Genomic DNA, 24,347 nt, shown 5'->3' on the forward strand with positions numbered 1-24,347 from the left:
TTTGATGTTGGCTACTGGTTTGCTATATATTGCTTTTACTAAGTTTAGGTATGGGCCTTGAATTCCTGATCTTTCCAAGACTTTTACCATGAAGTGTTGTTGAATTTGTTCAAATGCTTTCTCAACATCATGTGTGTTTTTTTCTTTGAATGTGTTTATATAGTAGATTGTGTTGATGGATTTCCATATGTTGAACCATCCTTGCATACCTGCATAAAGCTTACTTCATCATGATGACTCATCATTTTGTTATGTTCTTGAATTTGCTTTGTGAGGATTTTGTTGAGGATTTTTGCATTGATATTCATGAGGGAAATTGGTCTGAAGTTCTCTTTGTGTGTAGGGTTTTTGTGTGGTTTAGATATAAGATTAAATGTGACTTTGTAGAATGAGTATAAATTGGGTGGTATTCCTTCTGTTTCTATTTTGTGTAATAGTTTGAAGGGTATTGGTGTTAGGTCTCCTTTGAAGGATTCTGCACTAAACCCATCTGGTCCTGAGCTTGCGTTTTTTTTTTTTTTTTTTTTTTTTTTTTTTTTTTTTTTGGTTTTGTTTTGTTTTTTGTTTGTTTGTTTGTATTTTTGGTTTTTTTGTTTGTTGTTTTGTTTTGTTGTTTTGTTTTGTTTGGGAAACTTGTAATGACTTCCACTATTTGTTTAGGGGTTATGGGACTGTTTTAATGGTTTATCTGATCCTGATTTAACTTTGGTACCTGAAATAATCTAAAAAGTTTGTCCATTTCTTCCAGATTTTCCAGTTTTCTTTAGTATAGGCTTTTATAGTAGGATCTGATAATTTTTTTTATATTCTTCAGTTTCTGTTGTTATCTCTCCCTTTTCATTTCTGATTTTGTTAATTTTGATACTACTGTATGCCCTCTGGTTAGTTGGCTTAAGGGTTTATTTATCTTGTTGATTTTCTCAAAGAACCAGCTCCTAGGTTTGCTGATTCTTTATATAGTTCTTTTTGTTTCTACTTGGTTGATATCAGTACTGAGTTTGCTTATTTCCTGTTGTCTACTCCTCTTGGGTGTATTTGCTTCTGTTTGTTCTAGAGCTTTAGGTCTGTTGTCCAGCTGCTAGTGTATGCTCTCTCCGGTTTCTTTTCAGAGGCACTCAGACCTATGAATTTTCCTTTTAGCACTGCTTTCATTATGTTCTGGTATCTTGTGCCTTCATCTACATTAAATTCTAAAAAGTCTTTAATTTCTTTATTTCTTCTTGGACCAAGTTATCCTTGAGTAGAGTGTTGTTCAGCTTCCAAGTTTATGTGGACTTTCTCTTGTTTTTGTTGTTATAGAAGACCAACCTTAGTCCCTGGAAATCTGATAGGATTCATAGGATTATTTCAATCTTCTTGTATCTTTTGAGGCCTATTTTTTGACTAACTATATAGTCAGTTTTGGAGAAGATACCATGAGGTGCTGAGAAGAAGGTATGTTCTATTTTTTTGGTAGGATCTATAGATATGTGTTATATCCATTTGGTTCATAACTTCTGTTAGTTTCACTGTGTCACTGTGTCTGTATTAGTTTCTGTTTCCATGATCTGTACATTGCTGAGAGTGGGGTGTTGAAGTCTCTCTCTATTATCCTGTGAGGTACAATGTGTTCTTTGAATTTTAGTAAAGTTTCTTTTATGAATGTGTATGCCCTTACATTTGAGCAAGACATACACAGATGTTCGGAATTGAGAGTTCATCTTGGTAGATTTTAACTTTGTTGTCCTTCCTTATCTTTCTTGATAAGTTTTCCCAAAAGTCAATTTTATTCAATATTAGAATGGTTACTCCAGCTTGTTTCTAGTCTTTTACTCTGAGATATTATCTGTCTTTGTCACTGAGGTGCATTTCCTGTATGCAACAAAATGCTGGGTCTTGTTTATTCAGTCAGTTAATCTATGTCTTTTTATTGGGGAACTGAATCTATTGATGTTAAGAGAAATTAATAAAAATTGTGCTTCCTACTATTTTTCTTGTTAGACGTGGAATTATGTTTGTGTGGCTATTTTCTTTTGGGATTGTTGAAATAAGGTTAAATTCTTGCTTTTTCTAGGGTGTAGTTTCCCTCCTTGTGTTGGAGTTTTCCATCTCTTATCCTTTGTAGTGCTGGATTTGTGGAAAGATATTGTATACATTTGGATTTGTCATGGAATATCTTTCTTTCTCCATCTATTGTAATTGAGAGTTTTGCTGGGTATGATAGCATAGGCTGGCATTTTTGTTCTCTTAGGGTCTTTATGACTCCTGCCCAGGATCTTCTGGCTTTCATAATCTCTGTTGAGAAGTCTCGTGTAATTCTGATAGGTCTGCCTTTATATGTTACTTGCCCTTTTCCCTTTATTGCTTTTAAAATTCTTTCTTTTTTTGTGCATCTGGTGTGATTAAATATCATGGAAGGAGTTTCTTTTCTGACCAAATCTATTTGGAGTTTTGTAGGCTTCTTGTATGTTCATGGACATCTCTTTGTTTAATTTTGGGGAGTTTTCTTCTATAATTTTGTTGAAGATATTTACTGGCCCTTTATGTTGGGAATCTTTGCTCTCTTCTATATCTATTATTCTTAGGTTTGGTCTTCTCATTGTGTCCTGGATTTCCTAGATATTTTGGGTTAGGAGATTTTTGTGGTTTACATTTTCTTTGACTATCATGTCAATGACTTCTAAGGTATCTTTCTATGGTCACTGAGATTCTCTCTTCTATTTCTTGTATTCTTCTGGTGATACTTGTATCTATGACTCCTGATCTCTTTCTTATGCTTTCTATCTCCAGTGTTCTCTTCCTTTGCGATTTGTTCATTGTTTCTATTTCCATTTTTAGATCCTGAATGGTTTTGTTTAATTCTTTCACATGTTTGATTTTGTTTTCCTGTAATTCTTAAGGGGATTTTTATGTTTCCTCTTTGAGGGCTTTTACCTGTTTACCTGTCTATTTCTTTAACTGAGTTATTTATGCTCTTCTTAAATTCCTCTTTAGATGTGATTTTAATTTGAATCTTGCTTTTCTGATGTGAAAGGGTGTCCAGGACTTGCTGTAGTATGAGAACTGGGTTGTGATGATGCCCGGTAGCCTTGGTTTCTGTTGCTTATGTTCTTGTGCTTATCTTTTGCCATCTTGTTATCTGCCCTTGCTGTCTCTGATTGGAGCTGAAAGGTAGAAGTTTTAAGGTTGCCCTCCTAGACAAAAGTTTAGAGCAGAAGAAAGAAACTGGTCGGGCCCTGGAGCTGCAATTATACCAACCGTTTCGACAACTCTCTCCCAGGAACTAACTGACCATAAAGTTAGATTAAAATCTTAAAGAACAATCTTGAGAAACAGGAAGCTTCTCCTTGTGATTTTTCACTAATATTCTCGACATTTTCCAATTATGCCCTCCCGACACCCTTGGGTTGGGGTTTCTTCCTTTAAACACCTCTTCTCCCAGCCACTCGGGGTCGAACTCCACTGCCCCTGCGTGGGATATGAGTCTCGACCCCAGTGCACTGGTTCCTATCAATAAACCTTGTGTTTTTACAGCAAGGACGGGCTCTCATGAGTTCTTGGGTGGCCGCTTCATCCCGAGACTTGAATGAGGGTCTCCCCGCTCTGGGGGCCTTTTCCTCCTATGATCGTGGTTATGTCAGAGTCCAGCTGACCCTGAACATGTGATTTTGTGATCCTGTGATCCTGTGATCCTGTGATCCTGTGATCCTGTGATCCTGGCATCCCATGTATGTCAGAGCTCCTGGGAGTCAAACTTTCTCTGGGTGTTGCAGGAGTGGGTGGGGAGCCAGAGCCTTGGGTTTACTTTGGGTAGTGGTACAAGCTAGAAGGATCCTGTGCCTCTGGCTGGGCAGGAGTTTGTGTTTCCCTGGTTACTGTGGGGGTCCCAGTTATACTGGGTGTTTGGAAAGATGTGTCCTCAGCTGTGATCTTGCGTGTGTCAGGCTCCAGTGCTACTGTGTGTGTCTGATCTCCTAGGAGTCGAGCTTCTTCTGTGATCCCGTGCTCCTCTGATCCTGTGATCCTGTGATCCTGGGCATGTTTGAGCACCTGGGAATCAAGCTTCTCCTGGGTGTTTGGGACTGGGTGTGGAGGAAGCACTCAAGGTCTGCTCAGGGCTCTGGTTCCATCAAGCTGTGCATGGATTTTGAGTCCCTGGATCCTGGGGAACCCAGTTACTTTGGGTGTTGGGGCAGATGTTATGGTCTCTCCTGTGATCCTGAGCATTTCAGAGCACCTGGGAGTTGTGTTTCCTCTGGGTGTTGTGGAACTGGGTGCGGGCATTTTCTTTCTTTTTTATCATACTGCATTATTATGTACAGTATACATTTGTTTAACAAAGTAATCTAGGCTTCGAGATGAAATGAATAAAACTATGAAGTGTGTACATTTTTTAAAATGTTACATAGATGTAGTTAAACTAACACAGACCAGCATCTTTATTAAGCCAACAACCCAGTAAAGCTAATTTTAATAATTCTATATAGGGATTTTTGCATTCATTTTTCTTATGGTTAATACAAATGTCAATAACTGAGTGATTAAAAGTCCTGGAAAATACAATTTAATTTTCAAGGAAATAAAAAAAATCATTTGTTAGACTGTGCTAACTCATTAGCTGAGAAATAACAGCCAGGTAATTGTAACAGACAGCTGCTTTCATAGATCCCTTTGGAAAGATTTCCTGGACCTTCTCAATCATACACATGGGGAGGAGGGCAGGGTACGATAGCCTTGTGGGTCCTTAATTATTTTCAGGTTGGCTGTACTTCTGGGTGTAAAGTCTTTTTTTCGGAGTTGGGGACCAAACTCAGGGCCTTGAGCTAAATCCCTAACCCCTTGGCTGTAGTTCTGAATAAAATGGGAGCTATTCTACATTCTAAATGTTTTCATATTTTGTTTGTTAAGTGATAAAATATGTAAAACCAAAACGGCAATAATTAGAGAGTGGCTGAAAAAAGAAAATCAGTGTTAAATTTGGCTTAAGCCAGAGCACGAGGTGTGCTCAGGGCACTGATTCTGACCGGAAGGGACACGTGCCCCTGGCTGGGTGGGGGTTCCTGTGTCCCTGGATCCTGGGGACTCAGTTACTCTCCGTGCTTGGGGCAGATGTGGCTTCCTCACCTGTGACCCTGGGCGTTTTAGAGCACCTGGGAGTCGAACTTCCTCCGGGTGCTGTGGGACTGGGTGCGGAGCCAGTGCCCAAGGTCTGCTCAGGGCACTCTTCAGACTGCAAGAAACCCGTGCCTCTTCAGGATGAACTAATGATTCTGTATGTCAGTCAGGTCACTGTTCAGGTTATCTGAGATTGAAATGTATATGCTGACCTGACTTCTTACCACATTCCAGGTGATGGTCTGAGTGAAATCGCAACAAATCTGTAAGACAGTTTACCATAATGACTTTTTATGAATAAAAGCACCAACTCATACCAATAGGTTACACAAATCAATAATGCTTACAAAGGAATATTCCACTTCCTCCCAAACCTTGTGGTTCATGGTGAGATCTTAGTGTCTTTGACAAAAAGGAAGTGCTGAAGCTCATAATAATTTCTTTACTTAAAATTTCTTTGAACATCTTTTATTCACAGGAGTTTAGATGAGGGAGTATTTTATAGTGCTGAAAATATATGAATATATAAATCCTTCCGGGGGAGTGAGAAAGCTTGTTTCTGGGGAAATAACTGTAAATACGGTTAACAGCAGATGGGGATCCGAGGACATATAGAAAAGAGCAGTGATCCACCCCTTGGTTAAAGCTAGAGTGAAGCTATCCCATGCTAGGGATGTGACATGGCTTTTCATGTTGTCATGTGCAAGGGAGCCTAGAAGGAACCCTGTGCCTTTTGATAACATTGTTGAAAGAGAGCATCTACTGGTAACTCCCTATCTCACTGTGTTAGCAAGTGGGCACAAGGGGGTTGTAGCTGTATGGGAACATGAGGATCCTTTCAGCAAAGCTTGCCTCCTGGAGTGCACAGTCCCCAATCTACCTCAGCTTCTCACACATGCCTTGTCCTTCCAACTGGAGTATTTCTTGGTCCTGTGCCCTTGATATCTGAGAGTCATTTTCCTGTTAAAATGAAATACTGAGCCTCTTAATATAGCCATATATCTCCCTCTCAAAATATTTGAGCAACAAGATGGGATTAAAATTGCACTGGCAAGTGTGGGTTGTAATGATTTTTTACCTACTGAGAGCTATTCATGCGAATGTTGTCTTTATCATTTCAGACGATGTTTATGGAAAGAGAATATGATTACTGGCCAAAATCTACATTATGTCATCTGCTCTATTATATAAACACATACCATACAGATGTAAGCTACAGGCTGTGGTTAGCTAATTAAGTTTAATGCACACACACACGCATGCACAACTCATTTTAAAGGAATTAATTCTAAGTGCTCTATTTTCATGACACAGGTTTTTGGAACACCTCACTATGGCCGCACAGAGGAACCACTGAATGGTTTCATTTCTCCTTAGAAACCATTTGGAATGCTGCATGGGAAGCTAATTTTTGAGAGAAATCTCACTATGTCACATACTGTAAGACAACCTGCCAAACGTGCTAATTTATATTATAAATATGTGTGGTCCCAATTGGGCTTGTTGCCAGCATGCTTTTACTTCAAATCTGGCATTGCAAACTCTTTTAAACGCACTCATTACACTAATGAAAGTAAATAGCAAAGCATAACACCAAACTTAGCAATAAACATTTTAGATGAAAATTTATAGATAAAAGATCATTCCACTTTGGGACTAGTTTTTTGTTTTTATTTTGTTTTGCTTTTTTTTTTTTTTTGTAATCAAGCTTGTTGAATGAAGAAAATATTCATGCTGTTATTCTAATTCTTTTACACTGTCAAACTTTTCTTGTCTGCTTAGTCTTGTTTCCCATTTCTCTGTCAGTAATATAATCTGCTTTCCACAGATGCAACATAAATGCAGGTGCAAATTTGTATTTCCTAGCATCCCTTGCCGCTACAGGTGAGCACGTAATAATTCTGGCCAGTGGATGAAAGGGGAAGTTTCTGGGGAGAATTACGAAAATGGGACTTGATTCCCATGGGTTGTATAACTTTTTTCAACCAAGAATGGCGGATGCAGAGAATTCATTCTCTAACTAGGACGGAACAGCCATGCAAAGAAGTACTGGAATAGCCACTCTTTAGGAAATCAGGAAGGGCCTGTATTACTATTAAAATTACAAAATCACCCCAATTAGTGATCCCCAGGCCACTCTGGCTGACTTAGTTAATAAAAATAGAATTATTCATTGAACCTCTGTCAATTGGACATTTTATAAAAGGAACATAGGATGCATTTTTAAAGGGCGGTATCAATTATGGCTGTTGACTGAAGTTTATTGTTTGCTAGATGTTAAAATAAAGTAAAAGCTGTCCTGTAACAATTTATGAAAAATGTATGTTAAAGGGATTGAAACTGAAAAAAGCCCCTTTATCACACATATTCCTGATCTCTAACAGAAGAACATACTAGGATTCCTACTGAACTTCAGACCCAGTATGAAATTAATTGAATAAAAAAAACATATGACTTATCACATTTAATTCATGATCTCATTACAAAAGCCTAGAAGTTTAATGAAAAAAATCAGTGTTATATCCATGTATGTATTTAATTCAAACATACTCTATTCAGAGTCTCCTTTGAGAAATCAAAGAATATTATGAAATGTAAGAAAGGTCTTTTATCCTATATGGACATACTCACTGCATGTTATACAGCTTGCTTCCAGATTAAAATATGTATGAAGCAAGACTACAAACTAAATGAATTTTTAATATTTCCATCTAATTTTAAATCCAACCCCCACCTCACCCCCTCAATATCCCCCTTTCATGGGCATCAAGTTTCTAGAGGATTAGGTGCATCCTCTTCCATTGATGCCAGATAAGGCAGTTCGCTGCTGCATAAGTGGGACACAGACCAGCCCACATATGCTCTTTGGTTAGTGGCTTGGACTCTGGGCACTCTGAAGGGTCTAGGTTAGTTGACACTGTTGTTATTCCTATGGAGTTGTCATCTTCTTCAGCTCCTTCAATCCTTCCTCTAACTCTTCCACAGGAGTTCCTGACCTCAGTCCAATGGTTGTGTTAAGTGTCTGCATGAGTTTCAGTCAGCTGCTATGCTAGGCTCCTGTCTGCAAGCACAACATGGCATCAGTAATAGTGTCAGGGTTTGGTGCCTGCATATGGGCTGAATCCCAAGTTGGGCCTGTCACTGGATGGATTTTCCTTCAGTCTCTCTTCCATTCTTTCTGTCCTTGCATTTCTTTTAGACAAGAACAAACTCTGGGTCAAAAATTTTGTAGGTAGGTGGTGGTCCCATCCCTCCAGACATTGCTATCTTGAAAGCAGAATATCTATGTTCAAGCTTATGAGATCCTCACAAAATTGGATCTATAATAATCCCTCACAGAAGCAGTGGGACTCTGAAGGTTCACAGAGATAAATGATAGTAACTATTGTTGTCTGCAATTCGGTGGGAGGCTCCTCTTCGGTGGTATAACTACTACAAGGAACCCCAGTAGAGGGAAAAGATTGAGCAAGCAAGACTTGGGTGGAATTAATCCTTCACTTGGTAATTTGGAACCAGTCTGTCTGTCTTCCACTATTATAAATAGACTCTATTCGAAAATATACACAACACAGTTTTAGTTAAGAGAATGTAAAAGTTCTTAAAGCAAAAAAATTACAGCTAGCCAAAATTTAACTTGTTCTTGGGAAGTGAATATTTTCTCTTATTTAATTTCCAAAACACATTTTTAGACTTAGAAATGTCAAATATATATACCTGAATGATAAAACAACTAACTAGTCTCAGGCATTGTGTGAACCTTAAAAAAATTCTTTCTGTAAAAAGGAGAATCTACTAATATTATTCTGATGAATGGACATAGAGTTTAACTGTCCCTAAATACCTTTATACCTGATCCTTCTCAGAGGGTTTTATCTCTCAACCTTCCTCAGAGAAGGCTATTTTGATGATGATTATTAATGCAGAGAGTGTCAGAAGCAGAGAATAGAAAACTGTGGTGAACTCTCAGTTGTAAGTGGGAAATCTATATCACACTTCTCAGTTACAGTGGAAACCCAGGGCTTGAAGGGGTCATGGAGAGAAACTGAGGTTGACACTGTTTGGGAGGTTTGTTATCCTTGAAGAAAGGCCAGCTGGCCATTGTAGGGTTGTAGTCTGCCAAGGTCCCAGCACACTAGAGATACCAGGGTCATGGAACCACTACTAATGACAGTGGCAGTTGCAGTGTAAAACTGACCTAATTACAGGAAAAGAGCTGTATATATTGTAAATTGCAGAATCAGAGAGGAGAAACACCCTAAGCCATTTAGAGCCCAGAATATACTGAGTTACAGACCTAGGATGGTAACTACAGGATTTCATTTACCCTGATGGAGTTTGGTTTTGCTTCCATTTAATTGTTAGTGCGTTCTGGTTCTTCCCTTAAAGTCTGTTAACTTATTTTCTTAAGGAGGGCCCCACATTTAAGAGACTTAATGTTTAAGGAAACATTGATTATTTTAAGGAGACTAAAATTTAAAGTGTTGAATTTATTTATTTATTTATTTATTTATTTATTTATTTATTTATTTATTTGTTGCAGGTGGAGGGATCTGCCACACCACAAGTATGGAGGTCAGAGGACAACTTGTGGGAGTCAGTTCTCTTCTACCGCATGAGAAACAGGGATTGAACCAGGATCATAAGGCTTGGAAGTAGGTGCCACTGTCCACTGAGCTCTCTCGCTGGCCTAACTGTTGGCAATTTAAAAACACCATGTACTTTTAAAGTTACATTGTGTCTTATATTAAGATCTTAACATTGACATAAGATCTGGTGATAAGAAAAAAAAGATTCTGCTTTAATAATGGTTTATTTGTGAGAAAAGTTCAATTGTGCTGGCTACATTTTTGTCAACTTGACAACAATTTGGAATCAGCAGAGAAGAAAGAACCTCAATTAAGATAATGGTTCCAGAAGATTTGCCTGTGGCAAACTTTGTGGGACATTTTCTTGAATAATAATTAGTATGGGGTTTGCATGGGGTCCAACCCCTGGGCAAGTGTCTTGTTTGTATAGGAAAACAAATTGACTAAGCCACAGAACCCAAGCAAGTAAATAGCATTTTTCTGTGCCTCTGCTTCAATTTCTACTTCAAAATTCCTGTCCCGGGTTCCTGCCCCACATTCCTTTCATGAGGGCCAGTAACATATAAGATGAAATAAATCTTTCCTTTCCAATATTTTTTTGACCTTTCAGCAACAGAAGGACTGCTATAAAGACCACAGTCCCAGTTTTCTGTCTGCTTCATGGTTCTGGTTGACGGTAGGAGCACATACCCTTTAGCTGCCATGCTTGCCTCTTGCTACCATGCCTTCTCTCTGTGACGGGCTCCTATTACTCTAAAAATGTAAGCTCAAATCAGCTCTTCCTTCCCTAACTTGCATTTCATCAAGACGTCTTATTGCAGTATCAAAAAAGTAACTAACACGATGACATATAAGAATTATATGAACTTATGCCCTGAGAGTCATGTAGCGTCTCTGAGATGTGTCAAGGTGGCCTTGTTAAGTTATATTAAATGTGTGGATTCTCTATTATGACAAGACTAGGACCTTAAGCTGATCAACATTGCTGTTTGGAGGAAAGCACTATCTATCATGGTTTGGGGACCCATTTTTTCAAATATACCACACAGTTTTCTACACAGTTCCCTTCATTAATTTTAGGTGAAGCACAGAGAAGGTATCAGTCTAAAAACTCAGTGGAAATCAGCTGGAGAATCATCATCAATCTTGATCAAGGCTCTGAAGATGCAATATTGTTTCCTGATACTTTACCACTTTTAAGGAAAATGCACTTCTGGTTCTGCAAAGGTGTCTCCAGCTACCTACAAAGTGAAAAGTGAGTTTCCCTAATATTGATAGTTTCTCAGTGTTGCAAAATTTCCTTAAATATTTTTCTCCCCAGATCACTCTCAGGAAGTTCAAAGATTAAAACTGTGACATCAAACTCTATTAAAATAACAGAAATAAATCTTTAACAAAAACAGCAATAGATTTTTGAAAAGGTGACTACAAACTTTCTGATAGTGCTGTCGTTTTCCCCAGATGACAAGGCTCTTCATGAGACAAGTCTTGGGATTACTCTTGCAAATCACTTTTCCTAGGTGCTTCATAAAACTTCCTTTCATGGAAGAGCTCAGTGCTAGGTATGTTGTAGATATATGAAAAGCTGAGCCCACTGAAGCTTTTCTCTGAGTTTGAAGGAGGTGCTTATTCTGCATCCAGAGATAAAATTTACCAAGATTTACTCTATATACCCAAGAGCCACTGCCACAAAGCACTGTACCCTGTCATAAAGTTTTTACTGTATAGCATCAGATGACTGAGGTCTATTAAATCCTGTCAGGCATTGAGTTAGGACTTAAATTACGTATTCAGGATCCTTCACAGGGATATAATACTAATACAAGTAGGAAAACCTTTGGTGAGATACCAATTGGAACAAAGAAACAATGTTTTAGAAGTAACTAAAAGATATGAGAACCAAGGAGAGCTACTCTAACAAGGTCAGCTCCCAGATGGGGTTGGGCCAGGCTCTCCCTCTTTTAAAGGTTTCTTCCTTGTGTTGGGAGCAAATACATCTTTCTTATAGAAATCTTTCCTCGTGCTTTAGTGTTTTGTGTGTTTTTGATGTCTTTAGCTCAAAACATTGAATGCTGAAGTAGCATATCCCAGGGTGGCATTTCTAGTCACCTTTATCTTTCTGTTGGAAGAATTTTGAAAAATGTTTAAGTAATACCCTTTTACAGCTATTTATTACTGTCCAAATAATATATAGAGAGGATATATAAGAAGTGGGAGCTTCATGTTGATCCCACTTTTGAAACACAACTTACTTCCAAGTGTTTAAGTTTTCTTACATGTTAAAAATCTCAATGATTCTGCTGATTTCTGCCATTCTGCATTATCCCAAGATATAAACACTTCCTAGGACTTTTCTCCATGGCTATCTTTCAGACACATTATATATCTATATCTCTATATTTTCATCTATCTATCTATCTATCTATCTATCTATCTATCTATCTATCTATCTATCATCTATCTATTTATTTATCTATCATCTATCTATCGCTATCATCTATAATATGTATATGTATATATAATATATAAAATATTAATAATGTATATAGTAATACAAAGATACACAGACTGCATATGCTAATTCTCGCTTCTCTTTTTCTCTAAAGAAAAACAGCTAGAAGCATATATAATTACATGTAGTTTAAAGTTTTGAATAATATATTAAATTTCTTAGCGACCTGAGGCGAAAATAAAACAGACTATTTAACTAACAAATTGTGATATGTACATTAAGATGCCCATCAAGCAAGTGCAAATTAAAACTGCTTTGGGACACTACTGCTCCCCAGTCAGACTGGCTCTTATCAACAAATATGACAACAAAGGCTCAAGAAGGTATAAGAAAAATGGAACCCATATTCACTGTTTATGGGGGTATAGAATAATGCAGATGCTGTGAAAATTAATTTGGAGACTTCTACTAAATGTATTAAAACTAAAATGTCCATATGGTCCAGTTCTTTAACTCCTGGTATATACCCAGAGAACTCCACGTTCTACCACAGAGATATGTGACCCACCATAATATCAATGATTTATTTGCTACAACAATGAGTTAGAGTTAAACTATTGTCTATGAAATGGATGATTGGATAATGAAAATTTGGTATATTTATAAAATGGAATACTACTCAGACCTAAAGAAACATGTTAAATATTTTGTAAAAAATAGACTTAGAATATATAATATTAAGTAAAGTCACACTACCCTAGAAAAGAAAAAAAAAAACATGTTTCCTTTCATTTGCAACCCTAGTCAATAATGTGTGTGTGTGTGTGAGTGAGTGTGTGTGTGTGGGTGTGTGTGTGTGCGTGAGTGTAAACAAATATCCAAGCAGATGAAACATGAAGAAAAGAGGGGGCTTCGGAGATAGCTTAATGATTAGAAGAAAACACTTTTCTAGCAGATTATCCAGATAGATTCCTAGTACCCACATATTGATTCACAACCATTTTTATTTTCAGTTCCAGGGGATCCACTGCCCTCCTCTGGCATTTGTGGGCCCACAGAACAAATTTTGTACCCACACACACATGCAGGCAAAACACATACATAAACTCAAATGAATAAACCCAACTTTAAAGATTACAACATGCATAACAGGAAGAACTCAATTCAGATAATTGATAAGGGTTATGAAAAAGGGTTTAAGGCCTTTTTTTCTAGTTCTAATAAGGTTATGGATTTTTGTTTATTTGTTTGAGATGGTGAATATATTAAATAGTGAAAATGTAAAATTAATGTGAAGTTCCATTTTGAATACTTGGTTTAATTACATAGTAGTAGGTGTCTGGTCAACTTTGATGTGTAATGTTTTCATTTATTTGCAAGTTTTTCAGTAATAAGGCTTACAAAATTAAGATAAAACTAAGGTGGCAAAGTTCCTAGTAAATTTGTGTTTGTTTGCAAAGACATGCCATTTCAATAAAAAGAAATACGTGTTTCTGGCTTCACAGATACTAAAATGTGGATAAAAGCAATCTTAAGATGCCTTCATGTGAGTCTCCTGTCTTTCTTTGGCTTGATGCTCCACAGTACACATGGGCACCATTTCTCAGCTCATTTACTTGCTTATGTTTGAAATTTATTGCTCAGTAAATGTGTTCTTCAGCTGTCATGGATCTCAGAGGGATACAGGAATTGTGTAAACGTGACGCCAAGGAAGAAATACCTACATACACATCTGGGAGTGCATGAATGTTATCTGACCTTCAATAAATCTCAGCTGGCTAGGGTTTACCTCTTTGGCAAATATATATATAAAGTACAGCAATTAAATGATTCTAATCTTATTTGCTACTGGGATTTGGCATTGGGGACTCCACAATTCTTAAGATTATTTTGAAAAGCTATAAAAAAATCATTTCCTATAAGAAGTTAGAGTATTAAACACTTAAAAAGCTGGTTAAATATGTCAAGGGTAAACCATATTTGGAAGCTCAAATATGAAACAGACAACAGGTGTTAACTATGAAAGTATAATAGGGGCATGGACATTAATGAGGAAGTTCATTGCAAAGGGTAATTTACATAGGTAATAGAAAATCTCTCTTAAACTTCAGGTAAAGATGCACAGAACACATAGAACTGGCTATAAATTAGATCTCTTTCAGTTTCCTTATTGATTAGTGCCCATGATTTAACCAAATAATAAGTTATTACTGACGACTTTGGGGTGCAGGAATGTATATGCAATATGAACAGAAATGTGAATGATCTTTTACATATATTTTTACATATATATATAACTATTTGAGAGATATATATGCTATATACATGATATCTGCATATAAGCTATATGGCTATAAACATGATATATATGTATATGTATATATATATATGATATGTAGTTATATGGCTATCTTTTCTATACATGCATATATATAATTTTACATCAATTGCATCCCACATTATTGTGGAATTTTAAATTTCTCAATTTTCAATATTTTAATTTGTAATTTATTTGTAACAAAGTTTTAATTTACAGATAGTTGAACCTATTTTACTTACTGGTTAGATTGCAAACATCTCTTAACGACATTTTAAATATGAAGCACTGTGTTACATCACTATTTTACTAAATTTGGAAAAACTTATCAAGTACTCTCAGTTTACATGTCTTAGAATTACCTTATTTTCCTCATACCTCATTTAAGATTACTTGCATCTTCTAAGTTATGATTATATTTGAAGAGCAAAACTTTCATTTCAGAACAATATAGTCATCTGATACTTAAATTAATAAATGAATTTATAATTTTTATTGTTAATGTGACTTCCAAAATAAAATATTTTCCGTTTCAAATGTTCATGTACTCAGCATATCAATAAATTAAGCCAGTCTCCTTAAATTGTTAAAGCAGAAATCTGCATGTCAATCCTTTCCTTTATTCATTATCCAAAACTCACTGTCAGTAAATAGTACTTCTTCATGGCTGAGTGGTACGCCCAAGTTCTATTTTTAAAGTCATTTATTCATCTGCTACTTCTGTTGCTAACCTTGTTCAAGCTATCATTATTTCCTCAAGGACTTCTGGAGTTGCTTCCTTACTGGTGTCTTGACGTCTAAATCTGACTTGTATAAATGATTCAGTAGTAAGTATCTACTAAAAGCACTTTAAAGACTTCCCATTGTATTTGTAATAAAAAAAAAAAAGCAAATGCATTGCTATGTGTTACTGGATCATATAAATCACACTGTATATTTCAGGAGCTCCACTTTTCCCACTCTCTCCCTATTTCCAGTCTTACACTGCTGCTTTTCTGAACATGCAGTACCTCCGGTCTCCACAGTGCTGATTCATTCAAATCTTTGGATCTCTGATCAGATGTCATGTTGTAGAACTAGAGTTTTCAAAAGGTTACTCATTGTCAGAGTCCGGATGTGCAGGCCCGGACATGCCTGAGGGAGAGCCAGAGATAGGACTTGCCGGACCAGCTACCAGCCCCAAGGACACTGACCATCTGTAGCCACCCACTCCCCTTCCTTCACTCCCCAGAAGTGAGTCATCCCCCTGAGTGAGATGAGCCACCCTGCCCGCGCTGCTGAGCTGCTAGATAGCACGTACTCCTTACTGATGTAATTTTGAGCCGAAAGTAACTGTGCACCATTTGAATTGACCAATCATGTGTAACCGCGTGAATGCCCCTAACCTTCCCTATATAAACCCCCGAGTTTGGAAGCTCAGGGTCGATTCCTCTGTCTCCTGTGTGAGATACGTATCGACCCGGGATCCCGCTAATAGGGATCTCATTAATAAAAGCTACCTCTTGCTGTTACATCAAGACTGGCTACTTGTGATTCCTGGGGGCACCCCACCCCGCGATTGGAGCGAGAGACGTGGCTCCCCGTTTAGGGGTACGCTCTTTCAATGTCAGAGTTTTCCTTGAATATTTTGTTAAAAGAGTTTATGTGAGAGAGTGACTGTCACTATTCTATTAATTTTCCTAATTCCCTTACAGAGTTTACCATAGACTCTAAGGATATATGGGCTTGCATTTTTTACCATCTCCACAATGTTTATCCTCTGAGTACATGACCACGTGTACAACCATTGTTTCCACTTAGCAGAGAACTTTCCAGAATGTAAGAAGCATGGATACTAGATTTTCATCACCTTAAACAAAGTACCAGGGAGAATACTTTAAGGAAGACATGACATTTTTGGCTCATGATTTTAGAGATTTTAGTCCGTTTTCCTTGGCTCCATTGTTTCTGCGTCCATGGTGAAGTTGATCATCTTATAGTCTTGTCCTGGATGCATGTGGATGGGAAGTGTGTGTACTCTGTGGAGAACAGGAAGATGACAAGAAGGCTAAAATACCAGAGTAGACTTCAAAGACACATCCCTGTTGACCTACTTTCTCCAGACAAGCACTACCTCTTAAATTTCCACCACATCTTAAAATATCACCACCATTTGGAGAATAAACTTTCAACACATCAGCCACAGAGTCATTTGAACCATAATGTGGAAGTGTTTGCTCAGCCAGTATAGCTTAATTTAATCAACTGTCAACAAGAAACATCCTTCTGTATTCTTTCTGAGAAAGTTAAATGACATTGTGTTGATGTTATTATGGGATCTGGAGCATGCCACATACTTCAGGAGTATGAGAACCTCAATAGCAACTACACAGTATCAACAACAAATAAATCTAGTCTCCACAGACCTTGGAGTTCTTCTATAATGCTGTAATGGCTTGGCAAGCTAGGATATGAATGACTTTTATACTTTAAGCCACTGAGAAATAAAACAAAAGAAAATATGTCATAACAAAAAGTCATATAAAATTCAAAATGCAGCATGCATAAGCATGGTAATATATAGAATGCTAATACAGGCATTTTATTTATAAACTGTCTATGACTGCTTTCATGTCAAAACCCTCTGATAAAGACTAGGTCAACATGTAAGAATGAATTACATCAACTCATCCCTATTTCCCTATGGTATGCTTTGTTTTAATCTTCCTTTGTTGATACAGAAACTGACAGCAAATAAAATATGAAGTTAGATTTGAATTCAATGCTCAATATATCTCTCCATGTAATTTAATTTAATTTTTACCACGTCTATGTGATATAATATAAATAAAAGGTCACATGGGTCGTAATAGACAAAACTGAAACCTACCACCTCATCAACCAGAAGCTTATAGTACAACCTACTTTGTCACATTTACATTATTAGATGTGTGCTTATTCAATTTACTTTCCTTATTAATCATATGGATAGATGTTTTCCATCAGCTCATAAGCAATCTCCCGATGCACTGACATTTTAGCTCCAAATATAAAGCAGTTACTAAGCTTCCAGGAAAACATGTAGAAATCATCAGCTCCAGGGATGCAATTCAAAAGCATAAAGATTAGTCTAAGAGCATCCTTGAGACAGAGTCCATGACTGATTCTGGCCCACAATAAAGAAGCCTTTCATCTAAGATATTTTTCTGGTGTGACAAACTGAACCTACAACAAATATCTACCAGTGTGAGGTTTTCAGAAATTTGCATGAACAAGGAGTCAAAAATATTTTTTTAGTTCAATATAGCTCTTGAAGCAAAGGAATGGAAATATTCAAGTTGTACCGTTTTCAAACCCAGTAGAAATGAATCTTAGGAAGCATGCCTGTCTTCTTCAAGTGTCCCAGGGAGCCATTATCTTTACATCTTAGACACATTTCAGGCTCTTTGCAAATATATAGAGCATATCGCATGACCATGTGGAGTTTTCTCAGTACCCAGTTCTCTCTTATTAATTTCCAAATTATTCAGTATTACAGAATGTTAACAATAGTAATTTCACAGATTTTTAATTTTCGTAAAGAAATTGATAAAAACAGATACGAATTGAAGAATGCTATATAATCAGACTGAAAAAAAGTTCAAATAATATTATGACATTACTCATGACAAGTGAGTAGCAGAATTTTCCCCTAATTAATTGATTGGATAATAAAGACAACAAGAAGCCAATCGCTGGGAGAGGAGGAGGTGGGCCTTCCGGGCCGAGAGAGGAAAAGTGGATGCAGGAGGAAGGAACAGCCTATTTGTATGGCGAGGTGGGAGTAAAAGCAAGCAAAGTGTAGAAGGGGACTGTTAGATCTGGTGGCGGATTCTGCCACCGGAAGATTTCTAATAGAATAGTTGGTGGTTTAGGATGATACATTCTGCGCCTAGCGATTGGGTCAACTGTTGATTCTAAACTAAAATTTTACATTCCTGACGACTCAGGTGTGCTGGAGAGAAAGAATTTAGGCAGGGTGGAATTTAGCCAGGCTTTGGAAAGGGAAGATTGGGCAAGAACTAAGCTCCAAGAGAGAGGTAACCATAGTGGATCAGGCTGGCTAGAGTGTGTCCCCCCCCCCCCAACCACTTGCGCGCGTACACACACACACACACACACACACACACACACACACACACACACACGAAAACCTGCGAGTATGGAGCACTTTGGCCGTGGGGACCCAGAGAGGGAAGCTGGAGCTTTCGAGAGGCAGAGCCATTGTTTGTGGGAGAGGTGTTGGCCTAGAGGAGCAGACAGTCCAGATCTTGGGCTATGTCCTAGGCAGGGAACAGACTGAAACAGCCAATGCCTAGCCAGTAATAGCATGGATTATGTATTTTTTTAAAATAATCACATGCTTCACATGTATATAATATGCTTTGATTACATTCACACCCAAAAATGCTTCCCATAATCCAAGCTTCTCTTAAATCCCTTCAATTCAGTTATTACAGTCCCCTTCTAATTTCACATACATTTTTCCTACTAGATTACATATTAGTCAGGGTCGTCCAGAGGAATAGAATATAGAGTGAAAATATATTAAAATGGAGTTTACTACATTGGTTTAAATGATATAGTCTGAGAAATGCAATGATGTCTTATACTGGAGAGGCTAACAACACAGTGGCAGCTCAGTCCATGAGGCTGGGTGTCTAAGTGATTTCAATTTCTTTCAAATGCCTAGAATATGCCTGGAGAGCCATTTGTCTTGTCCAAAGAAACTGGGTTCTGATATCAGTGATAGAATGAAACAAGAGCAACACAGTAGGTGTGATGCACATCAACTTGCCAGTGAGAGCTAAGGAAAAACACTTGGTCATCCTTTTATCTGGGTTGCCACTAGAAGTTGCTCCTCACATTTAGAGTGGGTCTTCCCACTTCAAATAACAGGATAAAGAAAATGTTCAAATACGGTGCCCAATAGTGTGGCTCTTGTCCAGGACCAGACTGCCTGACTACTCAGATTCCTGAGAAGGGCTTGACCTTTTCAAAGAAAGAACATGTCCCCGGAAGACTGTTGCCTCCTTGTCTAAGGAGAATATCTTGTGGTTTAGAGATTCACCTTATTGTCCCCGCCAGCGGGGACCCAGTTATTCAGGGTCCTGAAGGGGCGCTACCCTTGGGCCTAAATGGGGGGCGAGAGAAGAAGGAGACCAAGCAAGATTCTGTTGTCAAGGTCTCGTTTATTGGGATGAACGTTACAGCTTTTAAGGCTTTCAGGTAGGGGGAGTGACCTTTGTGAAATATGAAGGAGTGGGGAGATGAGGGTATAGGCAGTGATAGCTGGAGGCAAAGAGGTCAGACGATGAGGTCAGGTGGTGGAGACACTGGGTGTTGACTGAGGAGATCACTGGTATCTGCTCGAGCTGAGGCATCCCTTGAATGTTATCTTGTGTATCTATGTTTCCTGTGCCGTAAATTCATGGGAGAGGCTTTGTCCAACAATCTTAAGACTTATGGCAGTCATCTTAGGGGTGAGTCTCTGTGGCCAAACAGCCCAGAGTCACTTTGAACCATGCAGTCAAAAAGCGGCTAGGCCCAAATCAAATATGGCTCCGTGCACCTTATGTCCTTGGGCACTTCCCAGTACCCCCCCCAACACCCCCCCCCCAAGCTTCAGTTCCTGCTTCAATTCCTGCTTCAGAGCTTTAAATGCTGTACATTCCTCTCAATAAACAGACCTTGATAAGGACACTGCTTGGTCTCACTCCTCTTTCTCGCCTGTTCTCCCGCAGGTATGGGTGCCCCTCGACCCCACAAATAACTGGGTCCCCGCTGGCGGGGGCAGCTCTTAATTCATTATAGATCTAGTCAAGTCAATAATCTAGAAGAACATTTGTATCACAAGTATAAGAGAAGATTTAATATTTCTCTTTCTGACGATGGCTTATTGCTTAACATGATGATCTCTAGTTCCACATATTCCCATAAAGAAAATTATTTAATCATTCTTTATGACTCCATAATACATATGCATATATGTAATTTTTAACCCACTCATCATTGACTCGAAGCCTTATCTCTGGTATAAACCATCATAATAAACTCGGGATTGAACATGAAGCTGTCATTGAACGGTATCTCTGATTCCTTTGTTTTTATGCCCAAGATGATTTAGCATTATTATGCTGTTATATTTTTAGGTCAGGGGGAGAATCGTACTGATTTTTCCAGTAGCTGCACTGACTTACATTCCCAGCAACAACATATGTGTTCCTTCCCCTTCTTGTAGTTTGCTATTTTCTATTTGTGTGTTTTCTTGATGATAGTAATTATGACAGGCCAATGTGAATATAAAAGAAGTTTTGTGTTTCTCTAACTATTCTTTTCTTTAAAGAATGTTATTGGACTTTTGATGATGCTTGCCTCATGTCCGTAGATTGCTTTCTATAGCATGGCCATTTTCTCAACAGGACTCATGACTGTGCTACTTTGCTTTTAAGATTACCCTCAGTCTGGTCCTCTGCAAGAACAGTATTTGCTCTCAAACGCAGAACCATCTCTCTAGTCCTTAAAAAATCAATTAATTTTATTTTCTACCACTTAATTTGTGATACTTTGCTATGGCAGCTATGGAAGAATAAAGCAAATAAAGATAGGTAACTGAAGAAATAATGAAACAAAAATCTGTAATGCAGAATACACACCAACACATACACATGTATGTGTGTGTGTTGGTAAAATAACTGTGGCTGTGGAGGATGTCCACTCTGGTTTACATGCATTAAATATTTCAGTACCACAATGGTCTATGGAGTTAATGCTACAAATACTACCAAGACAAAGCTTAAGAACGAACCCTGTGGACACAATAAAGGAATGTCACTTCTTATTGATTAATTTTTCTCTTTGACAGTTTCATACATGTATGTAATGTGTTCTGATTATTCCCCACACTCTTGTCTCCTTCTGCCTCTTCCTACCCTTTCCCAATACCAATCATTTTCTAAGATTCATTACTTTTAGGTTTTTTGACTCACTTAGAACACGACCATGAATGCATCAAAGTATATTTTGCTTTTCTATCCAGCAAATACATAAAACTTGATCTGGCTCAACTCAAAAGGAAAATGAGTAGTCACCACTAGATATTAGCAACTTGACTTGAAAAAGTTAACAAAGCCAACTTTTGAGCCCCAGTGGCTGTGGAAGGACATTGATTCTGCCCCAGCTTTTCCGGCTGCTTTATAGGCTTCCTAGAAACCAGAGGTAACATGTATCTAGAAGATACATTCCAACAGAGAATGCTGGTCAGAATGGTGAGGTATCTATCAAAATTTATGAGTCCTCTCTTGTTACATTTTGTTTCTTAGATTAAAAAGGAAGATAATATAAGAATTCAGAAGATCCTTGCATGTTAGTACATGGCTGACTTTTTCCAGTTCAGGTGGGATTCATCAGAACACACACACACACACACACACACACACACACACACACACACACACACCATTGAGAGAAAGATGATTGATTTGAAACATTTAGGCTTTAATGGATAGCAGGAACAAATCCTTGGCTTAAGAAAATACACATTTCCAATTCCAACTTCTTGTGATAGAGATCAAGATCTCTGAGCTGTCAGTGACAATTAGGGTGAGAAATTGAACTATAACTGTGTGTCAAAGTGAGAAGGTTAAGCAGGGTTCACAGGTTTGCTGTAGTTTGCACTGAAAGATCATATGTTGAAGACGCTGATCACTCTACATTATGAGGAGAACATAATAGCATGATTTGTTCTTTGCAGTAGAAATAAACTCATATATAAACAGTGGCTACTGGAACTGTAGATAATAGCCTTTTGTCTTCCACAACTCTAAAGAGTTCAGTTTACCCAATTCTTCTTTTCTAGAACTTTCTTCCTTGACTTAACTTCATGTTCTCATTAGATTTCCCTTCTTTGTATTTACTCACCTTATAGAAGCTACATCTCTCTATTGATTCATGCATATTGAAATGAATACATCTTGCCAACAATAATTTGTCTCATGAAAATGCCTCACCGACCCTGTCAGTGATACTTGTGTTTTATTTCTTCTAGAATGATGATGGGTTTTCAATAACCCAGAAATTTGGTTCATCTTATTTTGTACTTATCACCAGTGGAACAAAATCATTGTTTGTTTGTTTGTTTGTTTTCAATTTTACTAACAGACTAAGGCTTGTACCCAAGGACTCTGCATTTAGTACTGTAAAATTTTGCACATCATTTTTATCATTTGTTGTTGAATAGCTGGGGTTAGGGTTAGGACTGAAGCCATGATTTCACATGCTAGGTTACCTCTCTACCATTGAGCCACTTCTTCAGCCAATAGGTTATAATTTTTTTAAAGCTGGAACTCTAGAATGTAGTCATGGAAACATAAATGTCCTGCAGAGGCATGTCACCTTGAATGAGTTAAGTTTCTGAATTGTATTACATCTTTCTCATCTATGAGGTTAACGAGTGATTTTGTAATGGGAATTGTAGCTAGAAGAGAGAGACAGAGACAGACAGAGAGAGAGAGAGAGAGAGAGAGAGAGAGAGAGAGAGAGAGAGAGAGAGAACATATTAAATCCTTGAACAATTGACAAAGTGCTGAACATGGAACCATTATTGCTAAACTTTAAATAACAAGTTTACTTTTTCATTATGATAATTTTTTTTTCAGTTTTTTGGTTACTTGCTTTAAAAAAGAGATTTCTTCCTCAACAACACCTTGCCTATTGCTGGAAGTGTTGAACACAGTATTTGAAAAGGTCACAAGGAATTTTATTCAGTAATACAGCAGCCTGAAAGGAGATCTGAGGAATCCTAGTCATTTAGAGTCCTTCACAGAACAATTCACCCAATCCTTCCTCATTCTTTAAATTGGAGCAGAGTGGCAGAAGCCATTCAACTCTTCTTATTTTCATAAGTAAGCAGTTCTTTTGTATTTGGTTAAAGGTATAAACCAGATAGCTGGCAAATAATATCCCCATATCAGGTAGCAAGGTGCACTGGGTTCACAAAGGAAGAACAGTGAACCTTTGTCAGAAGTGCACAGGTTACCACTCCAGCTTAAGCTGACTGAAAAGGCTCATGGATCAGAGGGATTAGTTCACTCAATGTTTAGGTGTTCGGTTGCCAGAAAAGCACCTGGTAATGTATAGCATTTCTTAAAATGTGAAATGCTTGGTGGTTGATTTTTTTTTTTTTGTATCTGTAAACTGTGGCCCACCCACAAAAAGTCTATCCTGATGCTAAGCCGGTGCCTCCTAGGTCAAGCTTAGCTTGACTTTGTTATAAAGCCATGTACCTTTTAAATAGAACCCAAGGTTTATTCTTACACAAAGAGATGTATGTGAAGAATAGATGGGGTTGAGGAGAGGACATCACAGAGTGTCCTGTGGCCATTTTTCCAGACAGTGACTGCCCAGGCATCTCAACACCTACCTTTATTCTCTTTGTGTTAATGTCATTGGAACTGGCAGCCAGATCTCTCCATCAAATGTACCCAGCTTGGGGTGGCCTTTCAAGGAACACAGATCTCTATTTTTCTTTTGAGCATAATGGATCACATATTCTGTTTTCTTCCTAGGATTTTCCAAGTATGATGAACTGTGAATCCTCTCTTGAGGTTTTGGCCAAAGAGTGCATTTAAACATTCAGTTCAGCTGTCTACAAAGTAATGATCAATTCACTTCCAAGCCTGCCAAGAATGTATCTACTTTAATAAACATGTTCAGCTTAGAACTATGTGGAAAAGAATATGTAGGGTGAGGTAGCTTTTTATCTTTTTTCTTTGAGATACTTTAGATGTGTCTTAGAATCACTCACTGGGGCAAATAAACAGCACAGATCTTCAATTGGCCTTAGTCTCTCTCTAATTAAAGTATTGTCCCACCCTCCTGA

The sequence above is a fragment of the Rattus norvegicus genome, chromosome 5 (assembly GCF_036323735.1).
Source record: "Rattus norvegicus strain BN/NHsdMcwi chromosome 5, GRCr8, whole genome shotgun sequence".
Classification (NCBI taxonomy): domain Eukaryota; kingdom Metazoa; phylum Chordata; class Mammalia; order Rodentia; family Muridae; genus Rattus; species Rattus norvegicus.